General features: G+C 49.6%; 1 long non-coding RNA gene across 1 annotated transcript in view; it reads right to left on the reverse strand.

Annotated features, from left to right (window-relative positions):
- Positions 1-10,217: 10,217 nt before the first annotated feature.
- Positions 10,218-15,466, reverse strand: part of LOC135214081 (uncharacterized) — a 41,961-nt gene continuing 36,712 nt past the window's right edge. Inside the window, exon 4 of the long non-coding RNA XR_010314254.1 lies at positions 10,218-10,255. This is a non-coding gene — a long non-coding RNA (uncharacterized LOC135214081). The remainder of the gene's footprint in view (positions 10,256-15,466) is intronic.

Here is a 15,466-nt window from a genome sequence, read left to right on the forward strand (position 1 = left end):
TACAACAACAAACAACCCATGATTGTAGCTTTTATCAGTTTTGAAATATTTTCATATCAATAACGATAAATAGAAAAATTCGTCCTTCAGTCAACTCTAACTCAACCGAAATGGTCAAAAACTGCAATTTTAAGCTACAACATTTACAGTCTAGTAATATTCAATCAATTAACTTCATCTTGCAACAAACAGGAAGTCTCTAGAACAATATTTCGATTTATGGTGAATTTTTGAAAACACCTTTTTTTTACATCTGCACGTTACAAATTCATGCATCATTTTGTGATAATATTTTCTCTGTGTTGCCTCGATCGTTTTACAATGCGTTATATATCAAAATGATTACAATTTAGTGTACAATACAATGAAAAAAAAATTAACTTGTTAGCTTTAACCGTTTTGCTCACAGAACGATTTGTATACAATTATATATGAAATTTTTTTTGCGCTGTCATATATCCCAATATTTATATATGATAATGATATTTTTTTTAATTTCTGATGGTTGCATACTTAACTTCAGGCAATGGCAAAAAAAGGAGCCAAAAATTAACTCTTAATCTTGAAAACTAAGCGTGCTGTGATTTTTTGAAAAAAACATTTTTTCTGCTTCGGCGTTCACTCGCGATTTTTAAAATACCGCTTCGGCGTTTAAGGGTTAATAAACCAAAACTATTATTTATCATAATTTAGTCATAAATGACAATCCCATTGCTCATATATCGTACCCTGGGGCACTGCATCAGGCAACTCTCTCCTTCACTAACTCAGCTTATTACAGCGAATTTTCTTCTTTTGTATGTTAGCGAGATCCTTGTTTTCCTTGTATTTTTCCTCTTGGCATGATGAAAATTCTTGCCAAAACAAAAGATAAACAAACGTAAATGTAAAGAGAATGTGTGAGTGTGAAAACTCGAAGGTGTACTCTCTTTTTACAAAGGACAATGTTAATAAATCATATGAATTTCATAATCCTTTTTGGGTATTAATAAACCAAAACTATTTGGATTTATCATAAATGAAGATTCCCTTGCTCAGAGATCGTAGCCTGGGGCACGTGTGACGTGTTGCGTCAGGTAAGACGGGGGCGTTACTTTACTACACAACCCTACCTCTCTCTCCTCACTAACTATGGCTAATATTGCATATTATTATTGATACGTACAGTAAGTCCTCGGGTTACGCTGGTCTCGACTTACGATGTTTTCGTGGTTACGAAACGCGCCCCCATAAAAATATAAAAAATAATATTTTTTTTGCGTCGTTCCGTCTTACGCGGTTAGCGTCGTAAGCAACGTAAACAAACGCGAACTAGTTCCAGGCGCACGGCGGAAGAATACGCTTTGTGGGGAGAGGACGGCGTCGCTTTCGCTACGCTCAGTCCTCGCCCATACGCCATTTTGTTGTTGTTTTACACTGCCTCTCTCTCCCTCGTGTTGTATCGTTTTTTGTAACTTTTTGCTCTTTGTTATGGCTCCCAAGCGCAAGGCGACTCTTCTGATGGTAGTGCATCGAAGAAAAGAAAGGCCATCACCATGGAAAATTCAAAGTGGACATTATAAGCGATCCGAGAAAGGGAGAAACGCCAACAAACAATGGCCGCTCGCTTGGCCTTAGCCACCGTTCGACCGTTGCTAACCATTATCAAAGATAAAGAGCGCATCGTTGAACATGTGAAAGGATCTGCTCCTATGAAAGCGACAGTGATAACTAAGCAGCGTAGTGGTCTAATAATGAAATGGATGGGAAAAGGTTATTGGTGCTTTGGTTGGAAAGACAAAATCAAGCCAATCAAACTAATAAAGGTAAGGAATTGTTCTCATCGTTGTTATTGATAGGTATTTACATTAAAATCATGTGGTATTTTTCAATGTTCCGACTTACGCTGAAAATCGTGTTACGATGCATCGTAAGAAACAAGGATCTACGTCGTAACTCGAGGACCCCCTGTATTCATATTATGATATTCTGAAATCCAATATTAGAGCAAAATTTTTCTTCCTCTGTATGTTAGCAAGATGTTTTTGCTTGTCTTTTCCTCATTGGCATGATGAAATTTCTTGCCAAAAACAAAGATAAAACATACGTAAAAGCAAAGTGAATGTCAGAGGTGAAACTCGCAACGAGTAGACTACTTGGGGTTTTGTGCTCGCACTGAATCGTGGTTGAACTTGGTAGCTGACAGACTTCCCTTCTGCGACTCATGGATCTCTACAGATGCCATTGCTCACAATCTCTTTGACAATAATTATCAAAAATTTACAATAAACAGAAGAAATATGACAATTTTGTCCCAAAAATTTGCATTTTTTCCTAACTATACAAACCTGAGGTCCTTTTAACAAATAGGAAAGGTACTAGCGGCAGCTGGATAGGTCGTAAGCTTTCGAACAAGGGGTTCGGTAGTTAACTGCTTGTCCGACAGGCGCGCGCACGCGACTGGGAGGTAAACAAATCACTTTTTGCTTTTGGCCCAAGCAAAAAACTGCAGAGTGAGGGGTGGCATGAGGTGGGGGGGCTATGTGTAAAAGGACCTCAGGTTTGTATAGTTAGGAAAAATGCAATTTTTGGACAAATTGTCATTTGTTCCGACACGGCATACAAACCTTTCGGTGTCCTTTTACAATAGGAAGACTCACTTCTTGGTGGGAGGAATCTGAGTCTTTTGTGAACAGACTGGTGTTCGCCCAACCTTTGGAAGTCTCCCTGGTCGTAAGGGAGCGAGGGAGGGATCCAAGCCTCTGTCCGATTGATCGGGGTGTGCACCGCAGGATCATGGTCAAGACCTCTGGACCGAGTACTAAGAGAGAGGCAAGCGTATCTCTTCGTACCATCAATGTAAGAAACTTGTTCCTGTACAGGAGCAAATATAAAGTTCATGGGTTTGACTCTTGTAGGCATCCACTTCCCCCCCCTTGTAGGAGGAAGTGGTGGATATTCTGCTCCTATCCCTAGTGAAATGGGATAGGATGTGCTCTGTCATATAGCTCACCTGCATCTCGTCCTCATCCAGCGTAGTGATGGACCGTGGCCCTCTGCCCACAGGTAGAGGAGGAGGAAAAGATGGGGAAAGAGGGAGCCAGCCACTCACTCACTCACACATCCATCCACACAGTCACACAGGACTCGATGTTGTTTCAGCTGCGAGGTCTGGGTTTAGCTACACAACTTGTTGAGTAGCCACCACGGTCCCAAGGAAAAGGTATCCAAGGACCTGTGGGCAATATCCCGAAGGTAGAAGGACGTAAGGTAGTCCTGGTTAGGACCAGACCCCTGCCCTTCAGGACCTGCGCCACGGAGAAGGGTTCTTACGAAAACGCCAACGAGGGGCCAATACTTCTGACTTCGTGAGCTCTCGGACGGGACGTACGGATGTCGTCACTACCATCAGCCTCATACGCCCTCCTGATGACCTCACGCAGCCCAGAATGAAAGAGTGTTCTTGGATACTTCTTTCTTGGTTACCCCGGTGCTAACGAAGAGGCGTCGACACTCAGGCTGAGGTGTCGAGTTTTCTTCAGATAGCGCCGTAGCGCCCTCACAGGACAAAGCAGCATCTCATCCGCATCATTATCGTTGAAGTCCATTAGGAGGGAATCGTGAAGGACTCGAACCTGTCGTCAGGGACCGACGGTTTTCTGAGTCTTCGCAACGAAGTTCGGGACGAAATCGAGCGTCACAGATCCCCATCCCCTGGAGTGTCGTACATCATAGGAAAAAGACCATGAAGTTTCCCCTACTCTCTTCGCCGATGCCAGGGCAGCAAGAAAGAGGGGTCTTGTCAGATCCCTGTCTGACGACTCTCGGAGTGGCTCGAATGGCGTTTCGAGTCAAACTCCTAAGGACGAGTAGTCACATCCCACGCAGGGGGCCTGAGTTGCCTGGGTGGGCAAGACCTTTCGAAGCTCCTCATAAGCAAGGAGATCTCGAACGAGTTCGAGATGTCCATCCCCTCAGTTTCAGGACGAGGAGCCAGGCGGCTCTGTATCCTTTGACTGTGGGGGGACTGAGAGGACTTCTCTCGGCGAAGAAAAAAAACAAGGAAATCCGCTACCTGCTGAAGAGTGGCTCTGAGAGGAGATAGACCCCGTCTACGACACCAACCACAGAAGACGGCCCACTTCCCCTGGTACACAGCTGCAGAGGACTGACGGACGTTTCCAGCCATCTCTGTTGCTGCGCTACGAGAAAAGCCTCTCGTTCGCAAGAGATGGTGGGATAACAGCCAGCCGTGAAGACGTAGGGACTGGACTGCTCGGTGGTACCGCTCGACGTGTGGCTGGGCGAGAAGGTTGTGCCAAGGGGGAATCTCTCTCGGTTCTCCTGCGAGAAGAGCCAGCAGGTCCGGATACCAAATGGCCTGTGGCCATTTGGGAGCCACCAGGATCATCCTGATATTCGGGTGACCAGTGCTCGACTGATCACCTTGCGAATCAGGCTGAACGGGGGAAAGGCATAGACGAAGAGGTTGTCCCCACGGGTGTTGAAGAGCGTCCTCTGCAGCTGCCCATGGGTCCGGCACGGCCGAGAAGAACACCTGGGAGCTTCCTGTGTGCCGGGTGGCGAACAGATCCACGACTGGTCGCCCCCACAGGTCGAAGAGCCTTTCCGCCACGTCCTGGTGTAGAGACAACTCGGTCCCTATCACCTGATCCCGACGGCTGAGCGTGTCTGCTACTACATTCCTCTTCCCTGGAATGTAGCGTGCCGACAGCTCTATTGAGTGTGCCTCGGCCCCACTCGTGCACCTGCCGAGTCAACTGGTACAACGGGAGAGACACTAGGGCCCCCCTGTTTGTTGACGTAGGCCACTACCGTGGTGCTGTCGCACATCAACACCACTGAGTGTCCCCATCAAGCGGTCCTGGAACTCTTGGAGAGCGAGGAAACGCTGCTTGAGTTCCAGTACATTGATGTGAAGGTGTTTGTCGTTCTCGTCCCACACTCCTGAAGTCAGCAACTCCTCCAGGTGTGGCGCCCCATCCCTCGGTCGATGCGTCTGAGAACAGCTGCAGGTCCGGGGGGGGAGTGCGCAGAGGCACTCCTCTTAAGAGGGTTCCTGTCGTCCAGCCACCAGGCTAGGTCCTGCCTCACCTCCGGTGTCAGTGACACTGGAAAGCTTGGGGATCCGTCGCCTGTGACCAACTCTCCTTTAGTCTCCACTGAAGAGACCGCAGGTTGAAGACGCCCGTGAGGGACTAACTTCTCGAGTGACGACAGGTGTTCCGATCACGACTTGCCATCCGCTGAGCTACCTGTTCCTGCCGAGACAGGAACTGGTTGGCTGCCTCCCTGAATCTGCTGATCCGCGAGTCTGCGGGGAAGACTCGCCCTGCTACCGTGTCGATCAGCATACCCAGGTACTTCATCCTCTGCTTGGGCTCGAGATCGGACTTTTCGAAGTTCACAACGACCCCCAGATCGCGACAGAACTCGAGCAGTCGATCCCTGTCCTGTAGCAACTGCGAGGCGGGAGCTCGCCAGGACTAACCAATCGTCGAGATACCTCATCAGACGTATCCCGTGCGAATGGGCCCAAGCAGACACCAGAGTGAACCACTCGCGTGAACACCTGTGGGCGGTTGAGAGACCGAAGCAAAGTGCCCTGAAACTGGTACACCGTCCCGTCGAGGATGAAGCGGAGGTACTTTCTGGAGGACTGATGAATGGGTATTTGGAAATACGCATCCTTCAAGTCCACTGAAAGCATGAAAATCGTTTCTCCCTGATGGAGTCGAGCACTGAACGTGCCATCTCCATCGTGAACCGGGTCTGGCGAACAAACCGGTTCAGAGGAGAGAGATCTATCACCGGGCGCCAGCCTCCCGTAGACTTTTTCCACCAGGAAGAGTCGACTGTAAAAGCCCAGTGACTGGATCCGTGACGATTTCTACAGGCTCTCTTGCTCAGCATGGTCTTGATCTCCTGTCTCAATGCTACGTCCTTCGATGACCCTGGAACGTACGACTGCTGTTGGACCGGGTTGGAGGTGAGGGGTGGCCGAGATTCGAAGGGTAATAGATATCCCTCCCCGAAGGACATCTACAATCCAGGTCTCGGCGCCGTAGCGCTGCCAAGTTGCCCAATGCTGGCCAGGCACCCCCCCACTTCCGGCAGCAGGTGAGGGGGAACGCCGTCCCTAGCGTTTCCCCCCTTTCTTTCGACTTCTTCCCAGAGCCTCCACGGAGGAGGAGGGCTGGGAGGAGGGCTGGTTACGGCTCCCCTTTGTAGAAGTCGAAGAAGACAGAGTCTTCCCCGGGGCTTCGACGCAGCTACCGTCTTAGCCACCGAGGAAGCGCTAGCCGAGCTCTTAGACTTGGCCGCAGTCCGAGGCTGCAGAAGCCTTCGAGGACTGCCTGGTGAACCAGACGGTCACTGTCGTTCAGTGCGCCGTCTGTCCACCGCAGCAATCCACCATCTCTCCTGGGAAGAGAGACGGTGGAACTCCGTAAAGGTCCGTTGCGAAGTCCCAACGCCGCTTCACGCCCGGCCGCCCTGGAAACCCGAGTAACGACAGCGTCCCTACGTCGGAGACCAGGTTGGCCCACAGGTTCACCGTCTGGCGGGCAAGGAAGGAGATGGCTCTTCCCCCAGACTGGCAAGTCTCCTAAAGGCCAAGTCATCTTCGGGAGAAATTCCCCCGGAGTTGGTCTGCGACCTTAGATACTGTGAGACCACAGATCTAACCAGGAGACGGCCTGGAAAGCTGCCATGGCAGTAGATTCCAGGCCAAGTGCCTCTTGCTGCGAGAACCATAGGTTCTCGGACAGGAGCTGCTGCAGAGACACGGAGTCAGCCTGGCTAACTCCGGGTTCACCTGTTTGGGCGGCATCGGGTCCTCAGATGGCACGTAAAACACGCCGCTGTCGCAGGCAGAGGAGGTGGAAGGGCAGCTTGCTCGACCTGCCAGACTTGAGAGAACCGTCCTTGCCCGGAGACAAGCGATTCTACCTGCCTGGTCCAGCACTGAGTCGGCAAGCTCGGAACGCGGCAAACCCACCGTCGGTCTGGGTTTCCCTCTTCGGGCCCCAGAACGACTCGAGCCGGGACGTGGGCTCGGATGGTAAGGAGCGGCGATCCTTCCCCGAGGTCGTTGTGCTGACGAATCAGCGCAATAACCTCGGCAAAAGTTCCTCTGGATCTCAGGAGTGACTGCGTTCCTGCGGAGTCGGACCATCCAGTCCCTCAAACAGGAGCTCTCCCGAGACCCTCCTCCCTCGAGGGGAGGAACAGCGACAGACCCCTCTCAGTCTCCTCCAACCACTTGTGCATATGACCTGGCTGGTCCGAGAACCGTGCCTGTACGTAGGACGACGTGGTGGGATCCTGAGGGGCGCACCCCTCACGATCACTCCTCAATACCTCGCCCCTCCCCCCGGTGTAACCCGAGGAGGTTGAAGGTATGGGAGAGGCAGACCTGACGCTCCCTCCTCGCTCGCTGGCAGACCAGTGGGTCTTGGAAGACTGCAGGCGATCGTCAACCCCGCGGTGGCGATCGAGCTGCAGGCCTAGTCGAGCCGTCTCCGCTGTGGAGAACGGCTGGACCGAGAACAGCGGCCCCGGTCTCGTGTGTCAGAGGAGCTGGTGCTGGTTGCCGTACCTGATCGTTCTCTGTGAGAGTGACGGTCAGGCGACCGGCGAGCTCCACTGTCACGGTGAGACCGGTGCGTATCCTCACGGCGCGTCACGTCGCTGGTACCAGCCGTGGCTGGCGCCGGCGAACGGGGGGACCTCTTCCCAGCCTCAGCCCGTGGCCGGTCATGGACCGTCACGTCCGCCCGGGTAGCCAGCTGCTCGCCGCGAGAGCGAGAGCTGGTCTGGTGATAGTCGCGTGAGCGGCTGTCACCAGTCTTCCGCTCCCGTGCCGTGAACCTGACGCTGAGCTGGCTCAGAGGTCTGGTTCCTAGCTGCACGGTCGCTGGTAGGCGACCGTACACTCGGTACCTCTCGCGAACGAGAGGCCGAGACGGATCCTGCTGCCGTGGTCGAAACCACTAACAGCAGGTGAGGAAGTGCCGGTATTAAGCCGGCACTCCTCTGGTCCCCGTAGTCTTCTTCCTTGCGGAAGAAGAGACGGGTCCTGCCCCCGAAGGGAGCAGGGTGACCAGCGGAAGAACCCCCCGTCTCACCAGAGCGAGACGGGCCCCTTAGAAGTTCCCGAAGGAGACTTCTTAGGGGGGGGGGGTGGAGGCGACCTTCTCTTCTTTAGGCGGGGGAGCCTTAGAAGAAGAAGAAGAGGCGGCAGACGACGACGACGACGAAGAAGGACGATGAAGACGACGACGACACCTTCCTCCTCTTCTTCTTCTTCTTCGTCAACCTCCTCAGGACCGATGTCAGATCTGTCATCCAGAGCGGAGCCGGGGCTGCTGTTGCCGAAGCAACAGGGCCCGGACGCACCTGTCCGAACAGATCAGCATCGGGAGCAGCGGAGCCAGGAACAGGAACAACGTCAGCAGGTGCAGGCATCACAGGAACAGCAGTGGAGACGGCAGGAGCAGGTACAGGAACGGCAGCAGTGGTCGGCAACGTCACGTCCGTGAACAGCGGCTGGCGTGGGCAGGTACGGCAGGCTGTACAGGCGGTCCCCAGATGGACGGACCAGCGGCACAGACATCCTTGGTACTGGTTGGGAGGTCCAGGGGCGAGCTCTTCGGGCACACGAAGTCCGGTCGCTGCAGCACGGCAAACCCAGGCGGCGGCTCATCACGCTCCCCCGTGGTACGGCGACTGGCCCCTGCACCGATGTAGTTGGTGTGACAGAGACCGCGTGCGGGGTGTACACCAGTGAGGAGGTGAAGCATAGCCAGGCGTTGTAAGGGTCGTGTGGTGGTCGTAACCGTAGCATGCGTGACCGCCACCAGAGCCAGCGAGATGGTAGAGCAGCCCCTGGACACTCGGCACGCCCTGCAGCCCCAACGATGCCCACACCTGTCCGAGGTCGTCCTTCGCGGCAACCGCACCTGAGGGAAGCAAAAGTCGGGTGGGGATTAGCAGGAATCCTCTACCCGCTCGCGCGAAGACGAACGGATAGAGGACCCAGGAGTACAACTCGACATCGGGGTATCTAGCGCCCTCCTCCACACTCGACAGGTCGGGTGAGGAAAAGGACCCAGAAACCCCCCCAAAGGGGAAGGCGCCAAATGTGGGAGCTGAGCGGGCGGCAGGAAAAAGAAGACGAAGTGTCCGTAACCAAAGGAGTCGCGGGAGAGCTTTCCGACGACTCCACTTTGCAGGCCTTCGCTTCTTCCTGCCCTCGTACAAAGTCCACTGCTGCCACCTCCGACCAATTAGAACATACTTCACAGGGCTCGGCCTCGGGTGCATTTCGCGCCCCCACCGACACCGAGCGCACAAAATATGTGGGTCAATTTCCGGGAATGAGTGGAACTTTCCGCATTTACGCCCTTCGGTACCCGGGCATAGTCTCCGTGGGGTAGCGAGGCGTGGAGATTCCATTATTGATCAATTCAAAATTGAAGAAATAAGAGAGGAAATTATTGTACTTACAAATGTTCACACACAAACACAACCAAATACTCATGAAAGCAAACGACGAGAAGCGGGCAGAGAGCGTCGAACACACACGTCCACTCGCTGTGAGGCCGAAAGCAAAAGTGGTTTGTTTACCTCCCAGTCGCGCTGCGCGCGGCCTGTCGGACAAAGCAGTTAACTACCGAACCCCTTGTTCGAAAGCTTACGACCTATCCAGCTGCCGCTAGTACCTTCCTATTGTAAAAGGACCGAAGGTTTGTATGCCGTGTCGGAACAAATTGCATTTTCTTGTATGGATGTTTTTGCCTTATTGAGTTACGTTTACTAATTACCCTGTAACTACAAAAGTAAGAGGAATTTTGACGAAATATTTCGTATACGTATTCTCAATTACTATATGAAGCCCCTTGAATTTTTTCACGACTGCCTTTTTCACCCTATACCCCCATATATAAGGGTTACGGCCGGCCCCCTTAAGTATTACTTGAGCTTACAATTACAGTAAAACCAGTAAAATCAAGATGTTGAAATTACAACTATAGAAACTATTGAGAATTGCCTTCTTTAGTTACAAAATATAAAGGAAAAGTGTGATTTAAAGAAGTTATTTCAAAAACCAAAACCTCTTGCTCAATGCCAGCCATAAATGCATCAAGTGGGTCTTCATCTGAGTCATCAGCATCGTTTTTCGTGGACCTGGACTGCCGGGGTGCTGGTTGATAAAGCACCATCTAAACTTTCATCTTCATCATCAAAATACCTGAGAAACATGGCAAGCCATAAAATAAAAAACTCAACTAAATTTTAATAAAAAATGTAAAAATTAGTTTGAAAAATAAATCTAAAAAATATTTGTATTTTTCTAGTTAACAAGCAAGAGTCTTTTATTAACAAATATTCAATCTGATATAATAGTTAGCCAAAGCAGTCGGACCCTGAGCTCAAGTACTCTATAATACCAAAGGGTGCCCAAGTAAGGAAAAAAAATTTTCAGGAGCCATGACATCTCACTTCGAGACTTCAAGGTGGATGGCAGTCTAATTCTGGCTAATACCAAGCAATGGATCAAAAGACTCTCAGAGTAAAATCATCTCTATGGCAGCTATGGAGGAGTTATTGGGAGTTTTCCATTGACCAACGGTGTGTATGTGAGAGAGAGGAGAGAGAGGGTGCCAATTTTTGCTGTACTGATCGTTAACAACCGGGATTGGCTGTTGGGGAGTTCTGGGGTTGTCTTTTGGCTGGTTGCTGTTAGAGATCAGGAGTTCCTGTGTTTTTTTTGGTTGGGGTTTAGTTTTTTTTTTTCAGTCAGTCTTTGGTGAGAGCTGGTGATGATAAGTAGTGTTGACAGCAGTCAGTTAAGTTTTGTGTGTTAATGATTTGTTATTTGGTTGTTGTTAGGTTAGTGTTGTTTGCTTAGAGTTGTTGTGCTTGTGCTGTTGTGATATTTTGTGTTGTTGCTGGGGGGCTGTTGTGATTCCTTGATGTTGTTAGTGGGTGTGTGTGTGTTGCCTTTTTATGTTGATTTTTTTTTGTTGTTTGTCCAGTGGTTTTTTGTTGTGTTGTTGAGTTTTTGTTGTGGTTGTGTTCCTTAGATGTTTGCTGTGTTGTTGGGTTGTGGTTGTGTTCCTTGGTTGTTTGCTGTGTTGTTGAGTTGTGGTTGTGTTCCTTGGTTGTTGGTGTGTTGTTGTTGAGTTGTTGTTGTGTTTTGGTTGTGGGTTATGGTCTGGGTTGTGGTTGATATCTCTGTGACCTCGACCGGCAGACAGCACAGGATAGCCCGGAGTATTTGGAGTGGTTGGTAAGTACATGTGTGTGTGTGTTTTTTGTAGGTATATGTCAATTGTCCTGCGTGTATGCTGTAGTGTAAAGAGGAAAGTGTGACTGGGGTGAGTTGGGCAGCTGGAGTGATTAGGTTTATGTGGGGTGGATTTGCCACTTGTTTTTTTAGCTTGTGATCCCGCCACACAGCCAAAAAGACAGTAACTGTGATGGTTGGTGAGAGAGATATACTCCCCCACTCACCCCTCACCTCCAACTATTAACCACCTTACCATATTTTCAATGACTGATTCAAGCTATGACTGCAAGATACTCCCATGCAAAAGGCAAGTGTGCATTTCCGTGGGAACAAATACAATAATAGATCTATTTCCTTCAGAAAAATTTTTAAGGCATGCTGCACATTAGTTCAGGATATGAATTTGTACAATTTACAAATTAATGTAGTGAAATTCAAAATAGCATAATGCAATAACGCTTGATAATATAGACAATAAAAGCAAATCTGAATCTTTTCTTTCTTTGAGTAATTGAAGAATAGGATAATTTCTAGCGCCTAGCTGGATCCGGTTAAAAAGCAGATGAAAGCAAGGAATCTTGTGATATCTGGCAACACATGCATAGATCGGGTGAAGAGTGGTCAAGGACCACGCATCTACACCAGTCTTATCCAACTCAGGATGACTTAACAAATAGAGGGGCGGCTAGAGGTGGGCAGTATAACGTTAAGACCTCCGGTTTATAGTTATGAAAAATACAAATTGTCTTAGAAAATTTGTTGTTTGTTCATCACGAACAAACCTTCGGTCTTAACAATAGGATAGACTCATACTTGGAGGGAGGTATAAGACATCCTAGAGTGGCTGGGGGCCTACCCACCAGTCCAGCTCTCAAAAGAAAAATAGTTTTCTTGGAGAGGGGGACTGAAGCCTGTTTGAGAAGCTAGATAAACTAATATCTAACCATTCAGAAATATGAAAAAAATTGAAAAAAAAAAAAATGATACAATGATATATGGGATAAAAACCATTGTATAGGGGGAAATCCAAGAGAAAGAAACTTTGACTCTCCAATAACAAACCAAGACACTAGGGTTTGTATTATTCCCGACTCCTCCTTGCACGGAGTGGAGCCTATGCTACCAAAATTAGTGGGGTAAGAAGTATTGTATATTGCACAACAGACTACCAGTATGACTACCTTTTACTCACCTGTATCAGACCCAGTCCAGCAAATGACGTGTCTATTCCGTTAAAACTGCCCGAAGGAAGAAGGAAAGGTACAAGAGACAGGAGACCAGCCAACTCTCTCATCTACACAATCATCTTAGGTAAGACACAAAGGTGCCCTGTTAAGGGCAACTATGAGTTACACAACCTGTTGGGCAGCCACCACAGGACCCAGGGAAAACATGTCCATAGATCTGTAGGCAACATCCTTAAGATAGAAGGAGGTGAACATGGACTGGCGTAACCAAGTACCAGCGCTCAGCACTCTATGTACAGCAAAGTTCTTTTCTGGGCTCAGTCCGTTGCTACGTGAAATAATCCTAAAGTTCATTATTTCTAGGTAAATGATACCAACATATACCAGAGAAAAATAAATTCAGGAGGATGTCAGTATAACTGATTCCCTCACCCTAAATAAAAGAGTGCGTCGGTATGGTTCTGGGGCGAGTGAGACCACTACCACGAACCTCTTGCCATTTAGAATTCTCCCACACCAAAATCCCCCTCCTGAAAGAGCCACTCCACAGTTGGAGACAGCAACTACTACAACTACGCTACGCACCACGCCGACTGCTGCGCCTCTGGTGGTCATCCTTTTTCGTTAGCGATCTAGGTAGCATGTGACTTTTTTCCTCTGTGCTTTTTGTGCATTTCCCTTTTGGATTACTTGCAAACATGGAACTTGCAGCTATCGCCACAGCTAAGTTAAGTACCCAGAAAGGTTTGAAATTAGTTTTTGTCAGCCAGGGACCCTTATTTACCGTTTTTTAGGTCCGAAACGGTCTCCTGGTCTGGCGCATGGCGGCCAGCGGCTGGCCTCGTGTTTGGTTAGATTTCTCGGTCCCCTATACCGTGACATCTACCATATAATTTTACCTTTTATGGGTTATATCACGTGCTACACTAGTTCCCATTATCTTTTTACATCGTATTTTTGGGAATTCATTGCCTATACCTTAGATTTACGTTCATGCATGCATGTCTCTTTGTCTAGGTGTGTAGGCGCTAAAGTGATTAATTTAATTTTCTTCTAGTCCAGCATCCTGGCTATTGCCCTCCAATTTACGTGTCGGCTAAGGCTAGCTTCCGAGTGGTCGGCTTGTTTCCTTCGGGGAACTAGCCTACTTCTCCTGGACATCTCTTTCTTTCTTCTCTCACTCGTGTTTTCTCTCTCTCATTGACGATGTAAAAAATTTTTTTTTCTTTATTTATTATATTTAGTAGGGTTAGCATTTAGGGCGACCAGTTTAGACTAGGCGGTTTTGTTGCATTAGATCTTCTTGGTCTAACTGTGTTCAGTTTTTGTTGCATTATCGTCCCTTGGTCCTCTCAGGCTCACGTGGTCAGCTCGGCCTAGGCTGTTTTGTTGCATTATCACCTCTTGGTCCACATACGATCACATGGTGCCTCTGGTCGCCCTAGTCCCAGTCCCCTTCCCTCCCTTCCGAGCGGCAAGGGGGGGGTCTGTCCTGGCTCGCTTACGGTCGCTATGCTACCATCCGAGCACTTCTCCCCCCTCCCCACTGTTAGGGGGGTCACGGGAGTTGGGGACAGCCGGGAGCACTGGTGGACCGCATGTTCTCTCCTCGAGCTCTGGGGGAGCTCCGGCGTGGTCAGGGACGGGGGTTGGCCACCCGCCCCCCTGGTTGCTTCGGTTCTTCTCCGGCGTTCCTTGGGTCTGATTTCTCTCCCCGCCACTCCTCGCCTTCTCCTTGCCTTTTAACCCTTCGCCGACTGACGGAGCGCCTGCTAGCTATCCGGGTGTACCTTCGGTTGTCGGGGGCGCCAGCCACCGGAGGGGGAGAGACATCCATTGGTCCTACATGCTTTCCCCTAATTCACGTATCCTCTTCGTCATCCGGCGGAGCGCTTGCTTGCTATCCGAGCGCCCCTCTAGTTGTCGGAGGTGTTTTACGGCGGAGCTACACGCTCCACAAATATATTATTTAATTTAATTTAATTCTAGTTTAAGTATGGGTAATCCTCTCTCATTCTCCGGCGTGGTGTACTACTCCTTGAAACTCATTATGGGTGTATAAATACATCTGGTTGAATCATACTCCCCTCTCCGGTGTACACCAGAGTTTTCCAACCAGTTATTAGGTCATAGACCATCTTCCACACGGAGTTCAGGGGTGGATTATGTCCAATAATTTTAGGCTACTCCGGCATGCAACGGAGTATCACAGTAGCCCTGTGAGTGTATTACGTTGATACTTATGTATCTATCCACTTACAGGCTACTGTCAGGAGGCGGGGTGCAACGCCGTCCTCCAGGACCCCTGCGGACATGAGGTCTGTAGGTCCCACGCTCCTTGTGCTACCCGCCACAATGAGCTGATCGTCTGGCATCACGAGGCTTGTACCATCTGTTACGACTTGGTGAGCCAGTTTTTGGACGGAGTAAGTATATACCGATGTGGGGTTCGTTTTTTACATGGCATATACTGTTACGTGTCTTAATATTAATTTACTACATGCTTATATGTACATGTCATTTGTTAATGATCCGTCCTCAGGGCTTCGTTGTAAGGATTACAATGACCCTCTTTTCCAGGCTACCGCCGTTAAGGAAGCCGTGTCGGCTACCCTGCGGGCCTGGGTGGAAGGATTTGGCAAAAACGCGCAGAAAGGACAGACAGCCTTACATGTTGGATAAGAAGATGGCTGTCCTGATCTTCTCAGGCGGGAAGTCGACGGGGTACGTGGACCCCACCGCGGCAGCTCCGACGATTGCCCAGTATCCAGTCAAAACAGTGGAGCAAGCCCTGATTGAAGGAGGGACCGGGGCCAGGACATCGCGGCGGATGTAGCAACTCTGGACCTCAATATAGAGCCAATGGCGATAGGTGCGGATGACTTGTTAGTTGAGGTAGGTTTGTTAGGCGCCCAAGGGCTTCCCTTGGGTGCTTCTGGATCTTCTTCGCCTGTCCCTTCATCTTCTTCCTTCCAAGACTTTA

This window comes from Macrobrachium nipponense, chromosome 45, assembly GCF_015104395.2.
Source record: "Macrobrachium nipponense isolate FS-2020 chromosome 45, ASM1510439v2, whole genome shotgun sequence".
Taxonomy (NCBI): Eukaryota; Metazoa; Arthropoda; class Malacostraca; order Decapoda; family Palaemonidae; genus Macrobrachium; species Macrobrachium nipponense.